General features: G+C 38.9%; 1 long non-coding RNA gene across 1 annotated transcript in view; it reads left to right on the top strand.

Moving 5' to 3' along the window:
• LOC144220071 (uncharacterized) overlaps window positions 1-22,357 on the top strand; it is a 66,718-nt gene that overhangs the window by 9,128 nt on the left and 35,233 nt on the right. The window lies entirely within an intron of this gene.

Here is a 22,357-nt window from a genome sequence, read left to right as displayed (position 1 = left end):
CAAGCAGTGCTTTAACAGGTTTTAACTTAAAACCTCAGACTCTTGCTATGTCGGTGCAGAACCAGAAGAAGACAGAAACACTAACACAATCTCCTTACAGAGGAGCATATACACAAATTTGGGATAATCCGTGACAGCCACCCAGCAATATATTTACTACACCTGCTCTCCGAGAAGGTGGAGGTGTCTTTCCCTGTCCACTCACAGATTTGTGAGTGTATGTGGCCTGGTGGAAACAGACAAGGAATTTAGACAAACATACTGCCCACTCATTAGCATGTGGTTTTGGCAAGTTGCTTCACCTCTCTGAGAAGTGGTTTTTGCCATCTATGAAGTGTGAATAATGATAATATCCACCAGAGCTATTTCCAAGGGGCTAACCACATTTGCAACTTGTCCTGAAATAAAGTAAAAACTGCACACAAAGCACATAACTTGGGAAATACTTGATAAATGTTCATTTCCATCTTTTCTTTTTCCTCCCACCACATGTATTTCCCTGTTGATAGTCACTTCTGGCACAGCAAACAAAGGCGATGGGTTCATTGACAACCACTTAGGCAAGAGCGGTCAAACCGGTAAACAATTTGACAGTGTGCTGAGCGGAAGCTCCAGAGAGAGGGGCTGCAGGGATTACTTCTCCCCCTGAGCACATTCTCCACAAGAGGCACATTTTTAGCAATTCTGGGAAAGTATTATGTTGTCATGAAAGAATGAGAAAGAGACAAGCAGGGGAGCAATACCGAGGCAGTCAAGGAAGCTGCCTCATTGGCATCTTGATGAGTCCCTTGAGGCTCAGCCATACCTTGGTTGGCTTCCCCAAAAGAATGTTAGATCTGGAATCCCTTTCAAGGCAAAATTATGCCAAAATAATTGAGAAGTTCTAGCCCCCATTCCTTCTTTTTCGGACTAGAGTGACAAGATGAACCTTAATGGCAGAGTGTAGGGAAATACACAGGAAAAAGAGACAGGCGCTGACTTTACTGCTCTGATGCAACCCTTTTGGTTGTGACTTGACATCTTTAAATATCTCAATTGGTACCGTAACAGACCTTTCCGGATCATTAAGTGATTCTTCTTGGGAACCCTCTAGATTATTGCTAGCAAGGCATTGTTTTTCTGTGCTTCCATGCAAAACGGGGAGTAGGGAGGGGGAAAGATTCTGAAGACAGGCTTGGAGCACAATTAGACACACGCTACAGTCTCCAGCTCTATCTCGGCAGCAAACTTGGGTGGCTAAGTTTCCACAACACTTGTAGGGAAACAAATACTCTATAACTGCAGGCTTATGCTGTTCTTGTAATGGTTTCATCAATGTCCTCAGCCCCTCCTGAAGGCTTGAGAGGATTATGAGTTTCATGACAAATACACATAGCAGAGGGGTAGCCTGTGGAAGCCAAGAACTCCGGAGCAGCTGGGCAGATTGTGACCTTGAGTAAAAACTTACTACTTTACATGGTTTGTTTCCACATGTAAAAGCCAGAGCTCCAAACTTCAATAGGACTTTATGAAGACAAGTTGGGTATCACTAGTTCAAATGTCTGTAACCACTTCCACCTTTTTCTTTAGTCACACTCCCTCTGTCTATTCTCCATCCCTCTTTCCCTCCATCCTATGATGAAGTTGAGACTCTACTGAAAGGGTCAATAAACAGAAACCCTATGTTTCAAGACTGATGACCTTATTCAGACCCTCCCAGCCTCCGTACTCTCCATAGACCTGATGTGAAGGGGAGACCGGGAACGAATGTGTAGCTCAAAGCATAACATGATTATCTTTACACATTAGGTCAACTTATAGAAACTAGACCATCCCTAGAGAAAATACTAAAGTGTATACTCACTAAGATTAAAAGGTATGTTGATTTATTTGAAAGATGGCTATTAACTGAGGAATGTGAAGTTACCTAAATTTTGGCCAGCACAATAAACTGAACAGAAATACCAAAGAATAGAGTTTAATAATTTAAAAGGCCCCAGAAGAATTAGTTTATACTTGAGCAGAGGTTTCTTTGTGTACCTTGTCTAAAATCAGGGTAAGTATTCTAATTTACAGATAGCCCACACCTGAGGCTCCTCTTTTGCAAGTCCACATTTTCCCAAGAAGTAGGTTGGTTGCAGCAGGAGCAAACTGCAAGGGTTGGCAAAATTTTCCCTGAAGTTCCAGATGTAAATATTTTAGGCTTTGCGGGTCACACACATATGGTTTGGTGACCTCTGTAAAAACTACTCCCCCTACCATTATAGCTTGGAAGAAGCCATAGACAATATGTAAATGAATGGGTGTGGTCTTGCCCCCATAAAACTTTAGCTATGAACCCTGAAGTTTAAGTCTTATGGTTTTCACATGTCACAAAATATTAGTCTTCCTTGAATGTTTTTTAATCAGTTAAAAATGTTTGTATGGTTCCTGGGCCACACAGAAACAGGAAATGGCCCATGGTCGGTGTTTGCCAATGCCAGCATCCCACAAGGACAATGAGTTGTATAGGCAGAAAATATTAGTCTGGATTGGATAAATCAGGAAAACTGACTTTTTATATTAACTTCATATGAGGGGAAAAAGTTACACACATGAAAATATGTTCAAAATATTATGTATTATACATATAATATTATACAACATAATAGTTGTTGGTGATGTTTATTTATGTAGAAACTGCCATGTATATAAGTTTACCACATAAAAACCCAGAAGCACACAAGTAGGCATAGATTGTCAAAAAGCACAAAGGTAGTAAATGTGCACATACATAGGTCAAAGTTGAGGTATGAATTTGTCTCCAATATCATTGGAAGCAAAAGCGAAAGGGAAGCATTCAATTCAATTCAACAAATATTTATTTTGTTAGTTTCTCCTACGAGCCAACCATCATTCTAGGTACTAGGAATATGAGAATTAAAACAGAACAAAGTCTTGGCTGTCACGACATAAAATAGTTATGAGATAGATTCTCTTGATAATAAGACAAAATAGCAAGACTTTAAGGGAAGTGAAGACTTTGTAGACCTCCTAGGTGTAGAGAACTGTTAACAATTTTACTTTAGGCTCTGCATAGTCAACCCTGCTATGCTATGAAAACTTTTGTCTCAATGACATGCCTATGAAAGTGCAATATTAAATTTTTTCTTGCATCCTTCAGTGAAAACTGAGGACAGGACACCAAAGCTTGCCTCAGAAAAAGTAACCCTGCAGTCAGCCAACACAGCCTAGTGTCAGTATATAATTTTTAGCTGATCTAACCTAATCCAAGAATAGGACATGGATTACTAGATAGAAACCGCATCTCAAAATCTACCTCAGAATAACCTTGGAAGCTTCTGAAATATTGTAGATGTTTGGACTGCACTAGTGAATCAGAATCTCTGAAAGCGGGCCTAATAATCTGCATTTTGAAAGAGCGCCTTGAGATTTTGAGAACCTTTAACTCTTAGTAGGAGGTTTTAAACTGTTTGCCTTCTTCAGGTGTTGTGAAATCAATCTGGAGGACAGTGTTTTTTTTTGAAAGAGATTAAAATAAAATAGAAAGAATACTAAATATTAATAGTGGACTACACTTTTTTAAAATATGTACTTAAGTAGTACAGATGGTAAACATAAGCATATTTTTCAGAAACTTTTATTTTTGTGTATACATGTAGTATAAGTCATACATATATATCTTTATTATGGGTTTCACTCAAAAAATTCTAAAACCACTGACCAAGAGGTACACATCAACTTCAGATCCTTCAAAGGGGCTCTAAAAATATCAGTCTTCTCTGATCTGAGAACCAAAAGCAAACAGTTGAGTGTAGCATTCTCCGGCAGGAATCTAAAGGGTGTGTATTCTGTGTTTTGCCAATAAAGTAGGAGACAATAGGGTTAAAATCCTTGGGATAGATGTGTTTAAATAAGAACACTGACTGGAAGATGATGGTGAGAGACATAATGGTGTTTTATAATAATGGTAATGGAAGAGGAGGAAATTGGATCTAATGATCTCATAATAAAGTAATTGGGCCTCTTAAATTTTAATATCATCAAAGGTAACTATTTATTGCTAGTATCTATGCCATTGGCATCTTATGCATATATATATATGTGTGTATATATATATATATAATGTGCTTTTGTTCTAAGCATACACTAGTGAAGGAAAACATCAAATATCCTTTGTTTACCATGATGTTCATTCATATTTTTAAAAATACATATTGTTGGAGGGGCTGAGCTGTCCCTGTGGATTAACATTCTGGGAAACCATGTACAAACTCATGACCACCCACAGAGGTCTTCTGGCCATAAAATAGCAAAACGTTTCCCCAGGCCATTTTTGTGTTCTCGATTTACTAGTTTATGTGAAGCAATAATTCACCCCAATTTTATTTATGATATCAGAGGATAAAACTTAGAACATGTCAGTGCATTGACTCTTTACGATTAACAGACCTAAATTTAAGTTTCCATCCAAACCTATATAGTCACCTCTTTACAAATTCATTCCCCTCCCAAAATTATGATGCAGGTCCCATTATAGCAGGTGCTATTTCAGAAAGAGCAGATGCTTCCGTCAGTTTCAGTATTTGTAATATGAATGCATTTGTAATATGAATGTGAGATATGCATTTCACAAAAAGCGTATCTTTCAAAGACTCAGCACAGAGAGTGACTTTATTGTGGCTACAGATATTAAGTCAGTTCCGAAATAAAACAACAAAGGCCGTATTTCCTGTTTGAACAAAGCTTTGTGAATGCAACTTAGTTAAGTATTAAACAATTTTTATTACGTGGAACTTGTTCTTTAGAGCAAGTGTTTGTTTTTAACACAGAATTCATAGAAGAGTTTCACCGTGTTTGTGAACTCAGAAATGTCTCAAATTTTGTGTATATTGATGTATAGATTTTTCTAGGGAGTGGACTCATAGCTTTCACCAGTTTCTCGAAGGAATTCATGACAAACAAAAGCATCACAAAACAAACTTTCACTGATTTAAAGCCAGGCTTTATTTTTCCATTCCATGATTTAAACTCTGGATCTTCTCCGTCTGTCTTCAGATAAGATCGAGCACAGTTTTTTCCTTGTATTTGTATAATTTATTCTTGAAGGATTTCATTAGGTAACACCCTGACATTCTCTTCTCCAAAAGAGAGACAAACAAAGCTTCACCGGGAAGAAAAACAGTTGAGAGGAATGGTTTTAAAGGAAGTACAAAAGCCAAGGTCTAAGTCTCTTTAGAGATGTTTATGTCCACATTGGAGCAGTAAAATAATGTACAGAGCTTGCTGATAAATAATGTGTTCCTTCTATAGTAGTAGACGAAATCACAATGGAATGTCAAGCCAGGTAAATCATAAGGAAAGTACTTTGGTTAGGTCAACATTTCTCTCAAATAGTAGAGGTTAATATTAACATGGTTTCCTAGAAAACGATCCTCTCCTTACCATAAATCACACAACAAATGCACAACCCAGTCCATTTTTGAAGTATCTCTTAAAATCTGCAACCAAGGAAGTTTAAATGGATAATGTGTAGTGAAAGATATGGGACAAACTTTGTTAAATGGTGACATTATGCACTTTGACTCCAAGTGAAGTTGATCTTCCTCCATGAGGCTAAGATAAGTTCAGCACGTGATAACCTTGTATTGATTTAAAAACATTTTTTAAATGTTTATTTGTTTTTGAGAGACAAAGAGAGATAGAACACGAGTGGGGAGAGGGCAGAGAGATGGTGACACAGAATTCCAAGCAGATTCTGAATCTGTCAGAGCAGAGCCCGACACAGGGCCCAAACTCACAAATGGAGAGATCATGACCTGAGTTGAAGTCGGATGCTTAAGTGACTGAGCAACCCACAGGCCCCTAACCTTGTGTGGATTTTAAATAATTCCAAGCCTGCAGGAGTAGGTCAGTTCTCTGAATTAATACAAAACTAAAGTATCATTTGTTCAATAGAAGTTTTATCAGACATTTTCAAGGAAATGACAGAATATTTTCATTAACACTAAATATTGACTTCAATATACATGACAATAGTTAGGAGTGATAATTTAGTTTGCTTGTTCTTAAATCACAGAAATTCATCAGTTATTCCTATATCACATCCTGAATGCATTCACTGAACAAATCAGTCAGTGCTTTCCATGTGTCAGACACTGCCCTATGGAAGTAATGGTTCCTAAGGGTTTGTAATGCTGAAGAAGGACAGGAAGGATTTCCTAACTGAAACATGGGTAGAATAGATGATAAGTGAGTAAATCATTTTGTCTTGGACAAGCATGGGCGGCAGTGACTAGCAAACCTTGATACTACAAGTCAGATGGCAAAAAGTAAATTGTTTTAAACAATAACAACAACATCCCATGGGCTTATTAAGTGCCAGGTAGTCTACTAAGAAATCGAAAGAGCTTACTTACTGTGTCTAAACTGCACAGAAACCCCACAAAGTGGATATTTGTAATAGGACTCTGGGTCCCAAATGACAGAAACTCAGCTTGTAAAACCCAGTAAAATGAGAATGTGGTTTGATCCCTGAAATCACAGGCATGTCTGGGTGGCTCAGTCGGTTAAGCCTCTGACTTTGGCTCAGGTCATGATCTCATGGTTCATGGGTTCGAGCCCCATGTTGGGTTCTGTGCTGACAGCTCAGAGCCTGTATCCCTCTCTCTCGCTTTCCCTCCTCTCTCTCTCAAACACGAATAAAGGTTAAAAAAAAAAAAAAAAAAAAGAACTCTAAAATCACAGGCACTAGTTTCTAGAAGTGTTGTCAAGTTCCTCACTGGGTCTGTCATCTCTGCTCTCTTTGCAAGTCTCCCACATTCTTCTTTCTTGGTCTTTAAATGGATTTCCTCTGGTCCTTATGTTTCTCTACCAGAAAACAAGACCGTGAATAATTCTCAAGTTTTACAACCTACATTTTTAACACCTAAGAAAGGCTATCCTTTCTGAGTTGCAATTCTAATATTCCTGGCAGGGACACTATCAACCAAGATTTATTCAGATGCCCAACACCACACCACCAGTATTCAGTAAGTCATGTCTATTAAATTAAGGTAATAAGAACTTGAAATGTCAATCCTTCTGATTTTACTTTCCTTCATACACTTTCATCCTTCTCCCAGTTAGAGAAATTCAGAAACTTTAGCATTTTTCTATAAGGAAAGTAAAAAGAAAAAATACAGGGGCACCTGGGTGGCTCAATCAGTTAAGTGTCTGACTTCAGCTCTGGTCACAATCTCACAGTTTATGAGTTCAAGCCCCCGCATCGGGCTCTGTGCTGACAACTCAGAGCCTGGAGCCTGCTTCGGATTCTGTGTCTCCCTCTCTCTCTCTCTGTCCCTTCCCTACTCACACGTGGTCTCTCTCTCTCAAAAAATAAATATACATTAAAAGTTTTTTTTAAAAAGAAAAAATACATTGACATTCATTCGTAGGTTTGGCTTAGTTGTTGTTGGTTGGTTGGATTTTGTTTTGTTTTGCTTTGCTTTTCATGCTTCCTAACTAACTTCTTGAGACTTAAAAGGAAGTCCCTGAAGAAAGTGGATCAAAGAGTTTACATTACAACTCCTACACTTGGAAGGGAGATGGTTGAGGGTTACCTGTGCTGAGAGAGAGAAAGAAAAAAGGGAAGGGTGGAGCCAAGAAGAAGAAGACAGAATCTCCAGACCAGGAGGGTCACAGGGGAATTAGGGATGAGAAGGAAAAGTTAGCCTGAAAATATGGCTAATCATCATAAAGTGGCCAGCTCTAGGAAGCAGAGTAGAAGCCAAGATAATGGACTGTCCTTGTGCTTACAGAAAAGCCATGTCAGTGGCTGTTGTCACTATTGGACAGAGGATGGCTGGCAGTGTCAGCTGCCTCTACTTCAGCCATGTATTACCCAGCATCTGAGCATCCACCTGTGCCCAAAACTCTGCTCAGCCTCTTATGGGCACTATCTTTATCATCAATCCAGGGCCCTCATAAGTACCCCAAAACAGAGCATAGGAAACTAGACCCTCCAGATACAGCAGTGGTAGAAAAGAGAAAGCCCTAATACAGGTATTTGAGGGGGCTGAAGAGTGGCAAAACTCCCTCTTATTTACCACTTTGTCAATTTCCAGGACAGTCATGTAGATGACAGGTAGGAAAGGGACATTTTCAGAAAAAGTTCTGGCATGGTTGCAGGGCAGATGAAAACATAATCACATCGTAGGATATAAATATTCTCATTTGACATGTAAGGCAACTAATTTTTAAATACTTACCGAGGTGCCTGGGTGGCTCAGTCAGTTAACCCTCTGACTTGGTTCAGATCATGATCTCATGGTTTGTGGGTTCAAGCCCCACATCTGGCTCTGTGCTGACAGCTCAGAGCCTGGAGCCTGCTTCAGATTCTGTGTTTCCCTCTTTCTGTGCCCCTTCTCCACTTGCTCTCTCTCATGTGCATTCACTCGCTCGCTCACTCTCAAAAATAAATAAACATTAAAGAAAAAAATTTTTTAAGTTAAATACTTACCCAACATCACAGAGCTAGGAAATGCCGAGCCACACGCAGACTCAGCCACAGCTCCGAAGCACGATGCAACAGTTCCTCAACATTCAGATCTTGGTGGCAGCTTCTTTAATAAATAAAAGTGTGCAAGAGGTATTTGTGGACATTTTTGGAATCGAAATTCCAACTTCTGGCACCAGAGGAATTATACAGCTATTGGAGCAGCCATGGAAACAGATGACTCTACGATAGAGTGTACAGTGTTGTGAGAAGGGTGTGTTGGTTTGGTTTTGATTTCTGAAAACAATGTAGTTGTCTCTATCCATTATTTCTCTATATCTCTATGTCTTGAACTCAGATTGGGGTCTGAGGTTATGTTTTGTGGGTGTTTTGTATATGTGTATTTCCATTTTAATGAAACATTAATATGTGCATAGTATGGATCATTTGGCCCATTCAAGTGATCATTTTCAAGGGACAGAAAGATCCAAAGGCCATAGAAATCATAAGACTTTAATCCATAAGCATTAGTAGGAACTTTTAAAAATTCTTCCATAAAATTCACAGTAATTGTAGAAAAATCAAGTGTGAATTATGCTTCTAAATCATCATTTTAATAGTTTTGTAGTATGTGTAGCCAATCACACAAAAATTGTGTCTGCCTCATTCATTTGTCTATTCTGTCTTCTTCATTCATGTTGCTAACGTTGGGCCCACTGGAGTGGATGTTGGGTAAGGAATAGGAGCAGTGATGTGGGCTGGGCCGGCTCTAGCTTGCTGGGCATGGACTGCATGCATCTCTTCCCAACTTTAGGTGCATTGGCTTGAAGTCAGCCATGGTGGGAGTATTTGCACAATAGAAATCAGCATACACCGCAACCTAATACTTCTTTTTATTTTCCTGAAAGCAGGTTGTCAAATATTTACCAGAAACTCTTGAATGGGACCATTTCCGCATAGGACTGGGGTGAGGAAGACAAACGGTGCAGAGGAAAGACCCACTATGCTACTACCAGACCGATTCATTCCCTAAGGGTGCAACCAATAAGTAGTATCTATAAAAACAGCAGCTATATTAACTTTTACAATGGTTTTTCATGAATAGAATTCAAGGATTAAAGAGGTCTTTTAGCTACGATTACACATTAGCTATCCTGTGACAAGAAAATGAAAAGCTTTAAGGTTAAATAAAGAGAGAGAGAGAGGTCTTTTAAAACTTTCACCTGCTTTCAGACTGTTCCAAGGAGAGTTTTGGAATTTTTTTACATGGCATTTACTCACTTCACAAGCATTCTAATAGAGGAAAATAATGTTCACGTGTTCCAAGAAAAGAAAAAAAAAATCTACATTCAGATAATTCTGTAAAAACATTACCTGTATACCATGGTATTTCATTTGGAGTAAATTCCATATCAGCCTTTCCTCAGGTCATCTATGGAAAAACAACTTTGTTGTTGCGTCTGTCTTTGCCAAGGAAAATAGCATACCCTGATGCCTACCACCCATGTGAAGTAAAGATATATTTTGATAAATACTTTTGAAACTTTTTCAAAGACCCACATGCTATGTGACAGCAATTATTTCACAAATATTGAAACACTAGCCGCAAGATGTTTCTCTGGTTTCATCCCAGTGCAAGAACGAAAGCGCGCAAACCTCTCTGACTCCCTCTCAAGGCTGATTTTTCTAAGATTTGTGGAAGTTCCTTGTAAAATGACTCATGATCATGGGTTAGGCTGCCTAATGGAGTGCATTTTTCCCGGTCAGATCATGTACAGTGTCTCCTGTTTGTGTTTCAAAAGAATCTGTTTTTCCCAAAGAGAATCTCCTTTTTGTGAAATTTAGGTGTAACTACGTTTATTGAACAACCATTAATAATAGCTGTGGAATAACTTATCCTATTAGCACAGCTAGCATTTATTGAACATTTACTAAATTGGTGGGCACTGTGCTAAACAAGCACTTTACTTTCAGCATCTGATTGAATCCATACAACAGCCCCAGGAGACAGGAAATCTTATCTCCGTGTAATATATGAGAACACTGAAGCAGAAAGGAGATGAATAATTCTCTCAGGGCACCTGGGTGGCCAAGTTGGTTCAGAATCTGACTCTTGGCTTCAGCTCAGGTCATGATCTCCAGGTTCTTGGGATCAAGCCTGGCATTGGGCTCTGTGCTCTCAGGGGGGAGCCTGCTTAAGATACACTCACTCCCTCTCTCTCTGCCCCTCCCCTCCTCAGGCTCTCTCTCTCCTCTCAGTCTCTCAAAATAAATAAATAAGCTTAAAAAAAATAGCTCTCTCAAGGTCACCTAACCATTGAAAGGCATTGCCAGGAATCAAACCCCGATGTGACACCAAATTCCATGCATTCAACTGCCTGAATATATTAGCTGCAATATCATTGACTAAGGTGCTCTGCATATATATCTCCCATTCAATTCCAACACATAAAGTTTCTGTGATGCAAGTTTTGTTATTTACCTTTACAGATGAAAGAAACATGTCCAAATTTCCAGAGCCAGAGGCAATGATTGCCAGAAGTGGATTTCAAATTCAAGCCTCTAACTCCTTGTCCAGGGCTTTTACTACTCCTGTGCCCTTCTCAGCAGAGACAAATGATTTAAATGGGTTACAGGCTTACTTATTTAAAAATTTCAAGGAAACAGCCTTGAGTGATTAATGTATCAGTGTTTGCTATATTAAAAATGTGGCATTTATTCAGTCCCAATTCTATTATGGTTGAGGGTAACAACAGAGAGTATATGCTAGAGTAAATCACAGACTTCCCTTAATTTTCTGGGAAGAAAATGTCAGAGGGGGGATCTATGCTATCGAAGAAGTAGAAATGTATCAACGTCATTCCGTTGAAAGAGAGTCGATTACTAAATCCAGGAGGCATTGTGCCAGCCAGCCAGAACTCAGGAAGAGAGATAGATAAACAAAGAGAGAAATCAGGCAGAATCATTTGTAACCTTTAATCACAATAGAGTAGCCAAGAACAGACCAGCCCGAGTTAAATGTCCATCAAAACTGTGCTGCAGGGGGGGCACCTGGGTGGTTCAGCATCCCACTTTGGCTCAGGTCATGATCTAGCAGTTCTTAAGTTCTGTGCTGACAGCTCAGAGCCTGGAGCCTGCCTCAGATTCTGTGTCTTCCTCTCTCTCTGCCCCTCTGCCTCTTGCACTCTGTTTCTTTCTGTCTCTCAAAAATAAGTACACATTGGGGCGCCTGGGTGGCTTAGTCGGTTAAGCATCCGACTTTCGCTTAGGTCATGATCTCGCGGTTCGTGGGTTCGAGCCCCGCGTCGGGCTCTGTGCTGACTGCCAGCTCAGAGCCTGGAGCCTGTTTCAGTCTGTGACTCCCTCTCTCTCTGACCCTCCCCTGCTCATGCTGTCTCTCTCTCTCCTAGAAATAAATAAAACATTAAAAAAGAAAGAAGTACACATTAAGAAAAGAAAAGAAAAGAAAAGAAAAGAAAAAAGAAAAGAACTGTCCTGCACGTGTTTAAGCCCTAGTCACTCCACCCCTAGTATCAACTCCCATTGTAATGGCTTCCTAATGAGAAAACCACATGCAAATGAAGTAAACAGTGGTTAGGGGCAATTGTAAACAGTATCGCCTAAATTTGGGGGCATTTGTGGAGGGGTTGGGGGACGGTTTACAATGCAGAGCAAGAATGATCATCGTGAAGTGAAGGGACATGACATCTATGAGAGTCACCTATATATTGACCCTATGCACTCAAGGGAAGGAACAGACCCTCTGAGTCGTGTCACCTTGTCACTTCTCAAGTGGACTCCAGTGGGGGTGAATCTGAGTAAAACACCATGTAGATATCCTCATTGTCTTGCCACACGTGATCACTGATGCTTGGAAGGGAATTCTAGAAATCAGAAACAATGGGCTGGAATGAGTAAGTGGAAAAGTATACCTTGTTTCTCTTAGCAGAATCAACATTACAAAGATAACCATTCTCAAGCTGCTGGGAAAAGCAAACACAGCGCTCTCTTTTAAGGCCAGGAGCACGCAGAGCCAACAACCTGACCACTTTGAACCACTTCAGAATCTTGAAATTAAGGGAAACTTAAAGCAAAGCCACTAATTAAAACAAAGGTTACTGATGAAGACAGTCTCTGAACATAGGTTGGAAAGGGGTTACGTATCAGAAAATTCCCTTTCGTAAGAATTCTAACAAATCAGAGATAGAGTATGGTAATTAGAAAGGTGGGGTGAGGGGTATTGTAGGAGTTTGGGAAGGCGGGCAAAGGTGAAGGCTGTAATAGTGGAAACAGGCTTAGAGATAGTCCAGGAAATTTTCAAGATCTATATTAAAATGCATATAGATATATTCTAGCCGACTTGTTCATGAGGGAATCTGGAACTCATGGCTGCTTTCTGGAATTATAAGCAAAGACAGAAAGCTTTCCTAGCCGCCATTAGCCCAGATGGAATGGTATTACTTAGCACTTAAGGTAGTATCTATTTACCGCACTGTGTGGTCAGATCCATTTTCCCCCACTAGAGTGGGAGCCACTCACAGAGGGGTCTCCTCACACAGCAAATGCCAAACAAATATTTATTGGACAGAACAAATGAGAAGTGTTAAAGTCTACTTGTATTGCCCCAGCTAATCTTAAAATTGTCAACCTCAAGAGAGAAATGAGAAGTCTTGAGCTTCTGGGCAGACATTCCTTTCCCTTTTAGACCCAAATTAATTCAAAGTCTGATAATTCTAATTTTTAAATGATTTGTTTCTGAGGGAAGCGATTGGTTGTTTGAGCTACCCAGTTTGTTGCCATCTCATTTATCTTATTCTTAACTCTAGGTCTGCAGCCGGCATCCTGTGGGGCGGGCCCCACTCCGCACAAGATGAGTGCAAGCAGCATGGCCCTAGCTGCCCTTCAGCTGAAGTGTGAGATAAAGGAAATGTGAGTTTCCTTCCCTCCCACTTCATCTCTCAGTAGTCTAGATCAGGAAGACATTTTGTGTATTTTCTTGGAACCATGCCTCTCACCTAAATTTGGGGATTATAGTTCAAATCCACCCTTCTGTTTCTTAATATCCCTGCTGGGGGTGCTGGGAGACTGTCTAAGGGTTAACATGGCCACTTCTGTGAAGGGTTAGAGTTAGGTTAGGGTTATGGTTAGGGTTAAGGTTAAGTTAGGGTTAGGGTTAGGGTTCAGGTTAGGTTAGGGTTAGGGCTAGGGTTAGCATTAGGTTTAGGGTTAGGTTTAGGGCTACCGGGAGGGAAGAATGAACTCCAGCCAATAAGATATAATGTGAACAGCTCGTGTACCCAATCCTGACTTCTAAATATTGTTGGAAAAGGACAATTAAGGAAATATTAGAACCATGTAATTGGAATCTAGAAAATGAAAGGATTATTTTTTACTGATCTCATTGTGCACTCTTTTTGACAAGGCAGAAACTATCATTGTCTCAGCTTCTGCATCTCTACAGGGAAATCTTCTCTGACTCCTGTCTTAAACAAAATCTCTTTCCCTGTATGTCTCAGTACCGAACTCTGATGTCTGCTGAGAGCCCACGTGCACTCGTGATTAATAACCAACTTCTTGTGTTTTGGCTTTTTGGTTATTTTGAACTTTTTGGGTTAAATCTCAGTTTCACGTCCTCCACCACTTTAATAATTATTTAATTCATTTAACCATTCTGTGTTTCATAATCCTAATCTTTAAAAGCAGTGACAATAATACAATTTCATCGTGGTGTTGGGAGGATTAAAGGAGTTGGTATGTGTAAAGTACTCAACGGAGTGTCTGGCACATAGAAAATTCTTTATAATCTATGTTTTTAAACTATTCTTTACCATATCTATAACTGCTTGTTTGTTTATTTGCTTGTTTATTTATTTATGAACACTTAACGTATCATCTACCCTCTTAATATATTTTCAAGTGCACAATACAGCTTTGTTTTCTACAGGCACCATGTTGTACATCGGATCTCTAAAACTTATTCATCTTGCATATCTGAAACTTTATACCTGCTGTTTAGCAACTCTTCTTACCTCCTTCTCCCCAGCCTCTGGCAGCTTCCATTTTATTCTTTGCTTCTATAAATTCTAGAGACCTTATATAAGGCAAATTATGCAGTGTTTGTCCTTCTATGACTGGCTTCACTGAGCATAATGTTCTCAAAGTTCTTCCATGTTGTCCCATTTTGTAGGATTTCTTTCTTTTTTAAGGCTAATACTATTCCATTGTACATATACCACATTTTCTTTATCCATTCATCTGTTGATGGACAGTTTGGTTCCATATCTTGACGATTGTGAGGAGTGATTCAGTGAACTTGGTAGTGTTTATATCTCTTTGAGGTATTGATTTCAATTCCTGGGATAAATACCCATAAGTGGGATTGTCACATCATCTAGTAGCTTTAGTTTTAGTTTTGTTTGAGAAAACCTGACAGTGTTTTTCATAGCGGCTGCACCATTTTGTATTCCCATCAGTAGGGTATAATACTCCAATTTCACTACATTCTTGTGAATACCTGGTGTCTTTTTTTTTTTTTTATAATGGCCATCCTAATATATGTGAGGTGATAGCTCATCATGGTTTTGATTTACTGGTCAAAGAACCAGGTCTAGGTTTTATTAATTTTCTCTAATGCTTGCTAGTTCCCTATTACATTGGTTCTCATTTTAATTATTTCCTTCTTTCTATTTAGTCTGGGTTTACTCTGGGTTTTTCTAACTTTTTGAGGTAAAATCTTAAGTCATTGATTCATACCTTTCTTCTTTTCTAAGATAAACATTAAATATAATATATCAATTGCCTAGTTGCTATGATAAAAGGAAAGACATACAAAGCATCAAATATATGATATAAACAATGAAATTAATATATCACAGATGATGCTGGGGAAAGCTTTACAGAAGAAGAGGTAGCACTTGATGTGGACCTTGGTTAAAAGGTAGACTAGAAGGGAAGGATCTGGGGCCAGAAAGAACGAGTCCAGAGCACAGACTATGGAATTATGAGGCTAGTTTGGCTGAGAGGAATGTGCAGGCAGGTGACTAGAGGGAGACACTATTAAAAGAAGCAGTTTATAATATTCCCAGGATTATTTGTGCTTTAAGGAGGATTATTAACCCTGGAAAGTTAGACCACATCTGATAACTGGTGATGTTGAACAGCTTTTCATTTAATGGTGGGCCATTTGTATGTGTTCTTTGGAGAAATGTCTAGTCAAGTCTGTAACCCATTTGCTAAATTGAGTTAGATTTTTTGCTACTGAGTTTTGGAGTTCCTTATATATTTTAAAAATTAATTCCTTATTAGAGACATTGAAAATATTTTTTCCATTCTGTGGTTGCCTTTTTTGCTTCATTGATTATTTCCTTTAATTCACAAAAGTTATTTTTAATTTGATGTAGATCCAGTTGTCTAATTTTGCTTTTTTGTGGCCTATGCTTGTGGTATCATATCTTTTAAATTGTTGTCAAGACCTATGTCATGAAGATTTTCCTGTATGTTTCTTCTAAGGGTTTTATATTTTCAGGTCTTATGTTTAATCCACTGTGAGTTGGGTTTTATGTGTGGTGTAAGACAAGGGTCCACTTGTGCTCCCTTGCAGTTGGATGTCCAGTTTCCCCAATACCATTTGTGGAAGAGACTCTCCTTTCCCTATTGTGTATTCTTGGCTCCCTTGCGGATGGTGAGTTAACTCTAAATGTGTGAATTTATTTCTAGGCTTTTTGTTCTGTTCCATTGGTCTATGTGTCTCTCTTTACTCTGGCACTGTGTTTTTCAATTTCTATAGCTCTATAATATATTTGGAAATAGGAAATGTGATCTCTCCATATTTGTTCTTTTGTCAAGATTTTCTTTGACTATTCAGGCCTTTTGTGGCACCATATGAATATTAGAATTTTTTTTTATTTCTGTACAAAATGATACTGAGTTTTTGAGAGATTGCACTGAATCTGTAAGTTACTCTGGATAGTGTGGACATTTAAACCNCATCTTGTATTTTTCATGATTGGTCTAGCCTAGGGAATGACCAGTTTGATTTTTTTCAAAGAACCAGCTCTAGGTTTTATTAATTTTCTCTAATGCTTGCTAGTTCCCTATTACATTGGTTCTCATTTTAATTATTTCCTTCTTTCTATTTAGTCTGGGTTTATTCTGGGTTTTTCTCACTTTTTGAGGTAAAATCTTAAGTCGTCGATTCATACCTTTCTTCTTTTCTAAGATGAACCCTAAATGTAATATATCAATTGCCTAATTGCTATGATAAAAGGAAAGACATACAAAGCATCAAATATATGATATAAACAATGAAATTAATATATCACAGATGATGCTGGGGAAAGCTTTACAGAAGAAGAGGTAGCACTTGATGTGGACCTTGGTTAAAAGGTAGACTAGAAGGGNGGATATCTTTCCATTCGTTTGTGTTTTGTTTCCTTTCACCCATCACTGATTTGTGGTTTTCAGTGTGCAGATCTTTTGCCTCATTGGTTACATTTTTTCATAAGCATTTTATTCTTCTTGATACTATTGTAAACCAAAGAGTTTCCCTCATTCTCCTTTCAGATAGTTCATTATTAGTGTACAGAAACACAATTTATTTTTGTATGCCGATTTTGTATCCTGCAGCTACACTGAATTCATTTATTATTCGTAGCAGTTTGGGGGGGAAGTCTTTAGGGTTTTCTATATGCAAGATCATGTCATCTGCAAACAGACAATTTTACTTCTTCCTTTCCAATTTGGATGCATTTTGTTCATTTTTCCTACCTAATGGCCCTACCTAGGTTTCTAGCACCGAATTGAATAAAAGTGGCAAGAGTGGTTATCCTTGCCGTGTTGTGCTTAACTAAGGAACCACAAGCCACTGTGGGATAGGGAGATAATCTCTTCTGGGATTGTAATGATGTTTCTCGATATTGTCTGTGGAGGTGAGGAGAAGCTTGTCAACATGTGGAAGGGAAATCTCTCTCAGTATAGATATTCTGGGTACAAATCATGTCTCTGCAGGCCTTTCCCCATGGTTTGAGATGGTTTCTCAAAGCAGGTTGATATAATACTTGTGGACTTAAAGAGTAGTTATTTCAGTATATCATTTGCACTGAGAACACAAGTGATATAGACTCTGTAACAAAGGTTTTATCCCTAAAATGGAAAAAGATGCTACCTCTGAGGCAGTTTGATTGTAAATAATGGTAAATTCAACACAGATGATGTAACACAGAACAAAATTTACTGTAGACTGTAAATTACTTCTAGAACTTATTTGCTATAATTATAGGCTAAAAAGGCAAAGAACCAAATACAAACGGAACAGTAAAAGAAATACCAAGTGAGAAAACTTCCTATTAGAATAGGTTTTTACTTTACCAGTTTTCCACAGGATTTTCCCATTTCATCTCAATTGTTGAATTTGTTGGCATGAAGTTGTTCCGAATATCCTTGTCTATTGAACCTGTGCTGGTAACCCCTGCTTCATTCCTGATAGCGGGGATTCATCTTGTATTTTTCATGATTGGTCTAGCCTAGGGAATGACCAGTTTGATTTTTTTCAAAGAACCAGCTCTAGGTTTTATTAATTTTCTCTAATGCTTGCTAGTTCCCTATTACATTGGTTCTCATTTTAATTATTTCCTTCTTTCTATTTAGTCTGGGTTTATTCTGGGTTTTTCTCACTTTTTGAGGTAAAATCTTAAGTCGTCGATTCATACCTTTCTTCTTTTCTAAGATGAACCCTAAATGTAATATATCAATTGCCTAATTGCTATGATAAAAGGAAAGACATACAAAGCATCAAATATATGATATAAACAATGAAATTAATATATCACAGATGATGCTGGGGAAAGCTTTACAGAAGAAGAGGTAGCACTTGATGTGGACCTTGGTTAAAAGGTAGACTAGAAGGGAAGCATCTGGGGCCAGAAAGGACGAGTCCAGAGCACAGACTGGAATTATGAGGCTAGTTTGGCTGAGAGGAACGTGCAGGCAGGTGACTGGAGGGAGACACTATTAAAAGAAGCAGTTTATAATATTCCCAGGATTATTTGTGCTTTAAGGAGGATTATTAACCCGGGAAAGTTAGACCACATCACACCTGGGTTGAAGAGATATTTTAAAGCAGCAGAACCCACAAGTCCTATCATATAGATCAACTTCTACTTGACCAACTCTGAGATACATATTCCCCCTTGACTTATATTTATTTTTTTTAATGTTTATTTATTTTTTAAAGAGACAGAGCATGAGTGGGGGAGGGGCAGAGAGCGAGGGAGACACAGAATCCGAAGCAGGCCCCAGGCTCTGAGCTGTCAGCACAAAGCCCAATGCGGGGCTCCAACCAAGGAACCACGAGATCATGACCTGAGCCCAGCTTGGATGCTTAACCCATGGAGCCACCCAGGTGCCCCACCCTTGACTTATATTTAAAAGTGAGTTTCTGACTGAAGCAAGGGAAACACCATTCATCAGCAGATAAACGCAGTAATGAAAACAATGGCAAAACTAACAGGGGCATCCTTTTCTTTCTTTCCCTCCAGACTGAAAGCCCTGTGAGAGTAAGGACAGCAGCTATTTTATCCACCAGTTTTATTAAGCATATATCACCATACCTAACAAGAATCAGTACTTAATAAATAAATGCTATTTGAATACATTGTGAATAAATAAATTCCTTATGTGTAGCTTCCTTAGAGTTAGTTTTTTTCATCATACTGTTAAACATTAGCAATTTTTCCCTTGACCTATTAAAATACAAATGAATTTAAGAGACTCTAAAGTTTGCATTTTAAAATAATAACAACTTTATGCCACGTCTCAAAATAATTGGAGTCAGTCAGAATTCATGAAGTCAGGGTCGGAAAATCACCACCACAGGTAGTTATGCCAAAGGGATTCAAACACTCTTTTAAAACACTTCTTTGTAACCTTCAAAGTGAAGGTTTTGTTAACCTTTTGAAAGCTGTGCATGGGAACAGATGTACTCTGGAAAAACAAAATTTGATCAATACTGGCCAGAGAACAAAGGGGTTCAGACCTGAATGATTTCTACATTTGGCTACAGTGTATCAATCACAGGTGACTGCAGTGACCCGCAGCGACCGCTCTGCTGTGACAGAGAAGAGCTACACTGATTTCCGTTAGACATGCTTCTGCTAAAATAGATTAATTCTTAGTCATCAGAATCTGATTTAGGCTCAAGCTTAGCAGGCTAATTTTCAGCCTATGGGAATAAAGTCATGGTAATTTTCTGATCATTTAGTGGAAAAGACGCCAGCAAAGATAAAAGACAAACACCACACCACACCAAGAGGCTACCAGAGTCAAATATTTCCTACATCGAGGGCCTATTAAACATCATCTGATTGGGGTTTAGTTTTAAAGGGATAATTCCCCTACCAATTAGGAATGGGATTGTTCTCAGGGTGCCTAGTTTACTACTAGGGAAAGTCACTGGAACAAGGCTAATTAAAGCTTTGCTTTATCATCACCATCTAGCTCTGGTTGCTATAGTTCCCTGAGATTTGATGCGATGGCCTTGGGCTATATTTTACTTCCAAAGAAAACTAGGGTGTTTGGGAGCAAACAGTAAACAGAAAGGAATATTCCAGTGGGAACTTGATGTCTAAGGAAATAGTAATTGGTGGCTTTTATTCATTTTCTTTTTGTGCTTTTTAATTAAAAAATTTTTTTTAATCTTTATGTTGAGAGAGCGCTCGCGCGCGTGCACACACACACACACACACACACACACACATATGTATGCATGAGTGGGGAGGGGCAGAGAGAGAGGGAGACAGAATCTGAAGCAGGCTCCAGGCTCCCAGAGGTCAACACAGAGCCCCACAGAGGGCTCCAACCAACGAACCGTGAGATCATGACCTGAGCCGAAGTTGGACGCTTAACTGACTGAGCCATTCAGGAGCCCCCACTTTACTTCTTTCATTGAAATGGCCGTGCTTCCTCCATAACCAACATGGCTCAAACACATATATACTTTCTAAATGCATGTATGCCTTCCAGAGGCATTTTACCAGATACTGAATGGAACGTTATCAATAGCTCCTGGTCCTTGCCCTCAGGATTGCCCAGTCCCCTGGGGAGACAGTGTGAGAAGTGCTACGGAAAGGAGGTGAGTAAAAGGTGCTATGATAACCCTGATCCTGGGGAAGTTTAGGGAGGCCTACCTCAGTCGCCCTCCAGCTGAGTCTTGAAGCCTTAGGAGGACTTTGCCAGGGTTATCAACTTGCAGTCAGACGTGGCAAAATACAGTCCCTCTTGGAACGCCTCTACACGGGCTTTCCTTAAATAAACATTTTGTTTTGGAGTGATTTCAAATTTACAAAAGAAAAAAAAACACTTACAAGAAAATACCGTTTCCCCTAATAATAACATCTTACATGACCACGGTACATTTATTGAAATGGAGAAATTAACATTGGTGTAATGTTTTTTTTTACTATTAAGTAAAAAACACCCATTATTACCATTTCACCAATTCTTCCACTAATATTTTTCTTCTCTTCTAGGATCCAATTCAGCATACAATGTTGCATTTAATTGTCACTTCCCTTGAGCCACTCTGTGACAGATTTCTGGTATTTTTCATGACTGACAATTTCAAAAAGAATTGGCCGTGCATTTTGTAAGACTACTTCAATTTAGATTTTTCTGATGTTTTCTCATGATCGAATTGGAATTATGGGTTTGGGGGAAGAATATCATAGAGGTGAAGTGTGTTTGTTGCATCAAATCAGAGGCACATGGCATCAATCTGACAACATCACTGATGTTAACCTCCACCACGTGGGTAAGGCAGTATCTGCCAAGGAGAGCAAAGTTATCATTTTTCTCTTTTCTTATTTTCTTCTTTGTAAAAGAGTCAATAAGTCCATCCCACACTCAAAGAGATAGTATCTACACACACCATTTGGATGATTCTGTAAGGCAGGATTTTGTGAAGAACATTTTTCCTTCTCCCTGATTTATTTTTCTATTTAATAATTTGTTTATTTCAGTTGGTATGATATATTTAGTGTATACGTTTGGTTATTATCGAATACTACAGTATTTATTGCTCAAATTGTTCCAGCTTTGGCCATTGGGAGCTCTTTCCCTTTATATCTTGTGCCATCTGACAGACCCCCATATTTAATTCTTTTAGCATTTCCTTGTGGGTTTTTTTTTTTTTTGACACAAGATGCCTCAAGATCACATGGTACTGTCCATGAACCAGTCTTAGAATCAAGCATTCCTTAGTGGGCCCTGTCTTATTTTATGGGAGAACAGTATTTATTAACCAAGATATGAACAGTTGGTGTGGCATTTTTGCAGTGTGTTTATAATCTGAGATAAAAAGACAAGGATGAAGGAAATTGAAGAAATGTCAGTCAAAAAATAATGGAAGCTGGGAAAGCAACCGGCCACATGGAAATGTCTTAACAGACAAAGAAAAATAAAAGTAAACCAGCAGTGGCAGAAACACAGAGGTAAGCCACTTAGTACCACAGAACGCCAGAAAGATTTGGACTTGGAGGCATAAGCTACCCCTGAGCAATGGCAGTGCAGGTAGGCTGAAAAGAGAAGAATGGATAAACAGCCGTATTAGCTTTTTAGCTGTGTGATCCCCGTTCCCCTCCCACACCTTGTGTACCCAGGCACTCATCCCTCCCACATTAGCACAGGACCGGGGGCTTACTCTCCAGAGAAGTCCAACCAAAAAAACTCTGGCCTTGGGAACTGTAGACTTAGTTGAGGGAGTGTCAGACTGAAAACAAGAGAATTTAATGAAAGGTTCTAAATAAAATTTTAAGACCTCCTATCCCCATCCTTTATGGTCTCTGAGAGCACAATCAGCCAGATTGGAAGATTTCTCTCTGGAGAAAGAGAGATCAGAGAGTAGTGACA

This window comes from Crocuta crocuta, unplaced genomic scaffold (assembly GCF_008692635.1).
Source record: "Crocuta crocuta isolate KB4526 unplaced genomic scaffold, BGI_CrCroc_1.0 scaffold1, whole genome shotgun sequence".
NCBI classification, from domain to species: Eukaryota; Metazoa; Chordata; class Mammalia; order Carnivora; family Hyaenidae; genus Crocuta; species Crocuta crocuta.
Note: the sequence above shows the minus strand (reverse complement) of the source record. Positions and strands in the feature narration are given on the sequence as shown.